General features: G+C 48.2%; 2 non-coding genes across 2 annotated transcripts; both read left to right on the top strand.

Annotated features, from left to right (window-relative positions):
- The first annotated feature begins 2,418 nt into the window (after positions 1-2,418).
- trnai-aau (transfer RNA isoleucine (anticodon AAU)) lies at positions 2,419-2,492 on the top strand. The gene has a single exon. It is a non-coding gene; the product is annotated as a tRNA-Ile (tRNA).
- A 1,251-nt stretch (positions 2,493-3,743) lies between these two features.
- trnai-aau (transfer RNA isoleucine (anticodon AAU)) lies at positions 3,744-3,817 on the top strand. The gene has a single exon. It is a non-coding gene; the product is annotated as a tRNA-Ile (tRNA).
- The last annotated feature ends 1,243 nt before the right edge of the window (positions 3,818-5,060 follow it).

Raw genomic sequence — 5,060 nt, 5'->3', positions numbered from 1 at the left:
TATGATCCTTAATATTAGATAGATAGTTTTCACTAGCGAGCACCCGGCCGGGCGATGTCCAGGCTGCCCGCAACGTCACCGTGGTTTTTCCAGGGGACCACACACTGCCGGGGGAGAGAGAAAAAGAAGGAGCTAAGGAGGCAGATTTGTTTTTGGGACAGGCAAGGCGAGAAGGGGAAGTGGGTCGGGGAGAAACATGTTTAGGTGTGGTGTTTGGCAACATGCTGGTATCCAGGACAGTCAGGTCAGAGGGGGTCTTGGGAATGGAAGGGAGGGTGCCCGCCGTCGGGCATCAGAAGGTGGCATCGTCCCGGGCAATGATGGTTCTCTGCCAGCCTGGTGCCAGCCTTCAGGTTGGACGTGGGAGATGGCAGATGAACTGCTCCAAGGCCACCAGGTCGGCAACTTCCGTGGCTTGAGCCAGCGGTGGCAGGCACCGGGAGCCAGGTTCGAACCGGAGGCTTCTGAGCTTTCGGCGCTGGCCGTCCGACGTCAGACCGACCCGGTCCAGGACACTGTCCCTCAGACTTTTGTAGTCTAGGGCACTCGGGTGGCAGGGGAGCCAGGCGTACCGCCCACTCCGACTCCGGCCAGTCGCAACACCGGGCAGTGCGCTTGAAGATGGCAAGAAAAGCCTCCGGGTCATGAAGTGAGCACTGACTCCGGTGGTACTCGATCCCACAACCATTGAATGACCACTGCCCTTTTCACTAAAAGTCCAACGCGCTATCCATTGCGCCACAGAGCATGCCTACTGATGATGGGGCATCTCAGCGTGCTTGTACAAGTAGCATTTACAGATGTGTTTTTTTAATCGCTCTCTCTGATATAGAGATGAAAGGAAATGATGGGTTCTTCTTTTAGATAATACGACTCATGTTGACTTGACTGTGAGGGAAAGTTTTTGTCAGGCACACTGTCTGTGTGTTTGTCTGTCTATCCGTGGCTGTCTGTGTGTCTGTGGCAGTCTGTGGCTGGACCGATGGGGCTGATTGGAAACATCTTCGACCTGGGTTTCTCTTCATCACAGATACATCTTTCGCTGCCCACATGCCCGAATTGCTTTTCAGCTGGATCACAGCCTCGCCCCAGGTGGGCAAAACCTCCAAAAGTGGTACAAACTCATCCACGTATTCCAGTGTTTCCGAGAAAGCTTGGCATAGTGAGTGAGAAAGTCAACCCTGACAGTGTGGCGACAGATGAGAAGCCACGGAATTGATGCACTCTGTGATGTCATAGAAGTCAGCTGTGAGAGAGTTCTGAGATGTCATCGCTGAACTGGCAGTGAAGGGAGAGGGAGAGGAAGGCAAAGCATGTACATGGCTTCTCTCGCTGACTGGGCAAGATTGGATTAATGAGAGAGTGCAAGGACGGAAATGCAGTTGTTTTCTCGAAGAGTGTAGAAGAGTTTTCTGGTCTCCTGATGGAGGCGTAGGTTCAAATACCACTTCTGACAGACTGATTTATAGCATGACCAATGCTAGGAAGTGCAAAAGTGTTCTTTTATTTTCTGACACTAAGCTGTTGGTCACCTCGACTCGGTTGCATAAGTGTTGAAAGTCACGGATTCCCGCAATTCTGTGGCCGCATTCTCAAGGCTATCTTCTATAATACACCTCTCAAAAAAATAAGGGAACAAGTAATCATCACAGCATAATACCAAGTCAGTTACAGTTCAGGCATATTAATCTGTACAGTTAGGAAGCCTAAGCGGTTGTGAATCACTGTCTCTTGTTTTGGTGCAAATGAAAGTGACAGCAGGTGCACCGGAGATAGGCAACAGCAAGACAACCCCAAAAAGGGAATGGTTTTGCAGGTGGTGGCCACAGACGATTGCTCTCTCTTTATCCTTCCTGACTGATTCTTCTCTAGTTTTGCCTTTTGCTAGTGTCCTTGTCACTACTGGAATTATGAGGTGCTCCCTGCAGCCCATTCAGGTTGCACAGGTAGTCCAGCTCCTCCAGTATGGCACATCCATACGTGCCGTCTGAAGAAAGTTTGCTGTGTCTCCCAGTACAGTCTCAAAAGCATGGAGGTGGGAGAGTTACGAATTATGCAATGTACGGTGAAGATCTTGAGGTTTCCTAGATTTTGATCACGGAGATCCGATGTGTGATTTAAGTGTTCCCGCAGTTTTCTTGATCAGTATATAATCTCGCGGTGGACGTATACATCCTCTCAGAATGGCCGAGTGGTCTAATTTGCCAGACTTAAGGTGTTGTTCCCTTGAAGAGTGTAGAAGGGTTTTCTGGTCTCCTGATGGAGGTGTGGCTTCAAATCCCACTCCTGACAGATTGATTTATAGCATCACCAATGCTAGGAATTGCAAAAGTGTTCTTTTCACACTTGTGTGTAATGCATTTTGCAGCCAAATTACATAAACATGAGGAAATGCCTGGCAGAGAGACTACTTTTGATGGCCGGTTAGCTCAGTTGGTTAGAGCGTGGTGCTAATAACGCCAAGGTCTTGGGTTCGATCCCCACATCGGCCAAGACCGATCTTAGGTGCTCATCTGTCTAGTTGGAGTCCTGTTTTTTGAATGTTTGACATGAAACTCCCTGAAGGCAAGCGTAGTAGTGCACTTAAGCAGTGGTAGGATCCACAAGACATCATCAAGCCGTGTCAAAGTCGGCCATCTACATGCACACGGGAAAATGTCCTTTCGCCGCTTTGCTTTTCTCAGAACACTTCATTTGCATTCTGTCCTCTGATAGTTTCACCTCGTGGGCTCCTGCCAATTCCTTATTACACAGACTTGGAGAGGGAAGCAATGCCAGTGGCTTCAAGAATCAACGCAAGTTTCATGAATGGCACATCTAAGCCATGGTGCCAACCAGACATTGAGCTGTTGGTCACCTCGACTCGGTTGCATAAGTGTTGAAAGTCACGGATTCCCGCAATTCTGTGGCCGCATTCTCAAGGCTATCTTCTATAATACACCTCTCAAAAAAATAAGGGAACAAGTAATCATCACAGCATAATACCAAGTCAGTTACAGTTCAGGCATATTAATCTGTACAGTTAGGAAGCCTAAGCGGTTGTGAATCACTGTCTCTTGTTTTGGTGCAAATGAAAGTGACAGCAGGTGCACCGGAGATAGGCAACAGCAAGACAACCCCAAAAAGGGAATGGTTTTGCAGGTGGTGGCCACAGACGATTGCTCTCTCTTTATCCTTCCTGACTGATTCTTCTCTAGTTTTGCCTTTTGCTAGTGTCCTTGTCACTACTGGAATTATGAGGTGCTCCCTGCAGCCCATTCAGGTTGCACAGGTAGTCCAGCTCCTCCAGTATGGCACATCCATACGTGCCGTCTGAAGAAAGTTTGCTGTGTCTCCCAGTACAGTCTCAAAAGCATGGAGGTGGGAGAGTTACGAATTATGCAATGTACGGTGAAGATCTTGAGGTTTCCTAGATTTTGATCACGGAGATCCGATGTGTGATTTAAGTGTTCCCGCAGTTTTCTTGATCAGTATATAATCTCGCGGTGGACGTATACATCCTCTCAGAATGGCCGAGTGGTCTAATTTGCCAGACTTAAGGTGTTGTTCCCTTGAAGAGTGTAGAAGGGTTTTCTGGTCTCCTGATGGAGGTGTGGCTTCAAATCCCACTCCTGACAGATTGATTTATAGCATCACCAATGCTAGGAATTGCAAAAGTGTTCTTTTCACACTTGTGTGTAATGCATTTTGCAGCCAAATTACATAAACATGAGGAAATGCCTGGCAGAGAGACTACTTTTGATGGCCGGTTAGCTCAGTTGGTTAGAGCGTGGTGCTAATAACGCCAAGGTCTTGGGTTCGATCCCCACATCGGCCAAGACCGATCTTAGGTGCTCATCTGTCTAGTTGGAGTCCTGTTTTTTGAATGTTTGACATGAAACTCCCTGAAGGCAAGCGTAGTAGTGCACTTAAGCAGTGGTAGGATCCACAAGACATCATCAAGCCGTGTCAAAGTCGGCCATCTACATGCACACGGGAAAATGTCCTTTCGCCGCTTTGCTTTTCTCAGAACACTTCATTTGCATTCTGTCCTCTGATAGTTTCAACTCGTGGGCTCCTGCCAATTCCTTATTACACAGACTTGGAGAGGGAAGCAATGCCAGTGGCTTCAAGAATCAACGCAAGTTTCATGAATGGCACATCTAAGCCATGGTGCCAACCAGACATTGAGCTGTTGGTCACCTCGACTCGGTTGCATAAGTGTTGAAAGTCACGGATTCCCGCAATTCTGTGGCCGCATTCTCAAGGCTATCTTCTATAATACACCTCTCAAAAAAATAAGGGAACAAGTAATCATCACAGCATAATACCAAGTCAGTTACAGTTCAGGCATATTAATCTGTACAGTTAGGAAGCCTAAGCGGTTGTGAATCACTGTCTCTTGTTTTGGTGCAAATGAAAGTGACAGCAGGTGCACCGGAGATAGGCAACAGCAAGACAACCCCAAAAAGGGAATGGTTTTGCAGGTGGTGGCCACAGACGATTGCTCTCTCCTTATCCTTCCTGACTGATTCTTCTCTAGTTTTGCCTTTTGCTAGTGTCCTTGTCACTACTGGAATTATGAGGTGCTCCCTGCAGCCCATTCAGGTTGCACAGGTAGTCCAGCTCCTCCAGTATGGCACATCCATACGTGCTATCAGAAGAACCAGAAGGACCAGTATCTGCTTTTTTGTGCGAGGAGGAACAGGAGGAGCATTGCCTGAGCCCTCCAAAATGACCTCCAGCGGTCTACTGGTGTGCATGTTTCTGACTAAACTGTCAGAAACAGACTCTATGAGGGTGGCACGAGGGCCCGTCATCCTCTAGTGGGACCTGTGCTCACAGCCCAGCACCGTGCAGCTCGATTGGTATTCGTGAAAGAGTGTGGAGGCACCGTGGTGAACGTTATTCTGTCTGCAACATCATCCAGCATGATCGGTTTGGCTGCTGGTTTGGAGAGAAACACAAAGTGCCCTCTGTGTATTCACTATGCAACCATCAACAACTCTGACCTGGTCATATATATGTCCCAGGGCATCATCCTGTGTCTGGTCCATAGCGAAATCGGAAACCCGGTTGAA

The sequence above is a fragment of the Amia ocellicauda genome, chromosome 12 (genome assembly GCF_036373705.1).
Source record: "Amia ocellicauda isolate fAmiCal2 chromosome 12, fAmiCal2.hap1, whole genome shotgun sequence".
NCBI classification, from domain to species: Eukaryota; Metazoa; Chordata; class Actinopteri; order Amiiformes; family Amiidae; genus Amia; species Amia ocellicauda.
Note: the sequence above shows the minus strand (reverse complement) of the source record. Positions and strands in the feature narration are given on the sequence as shown.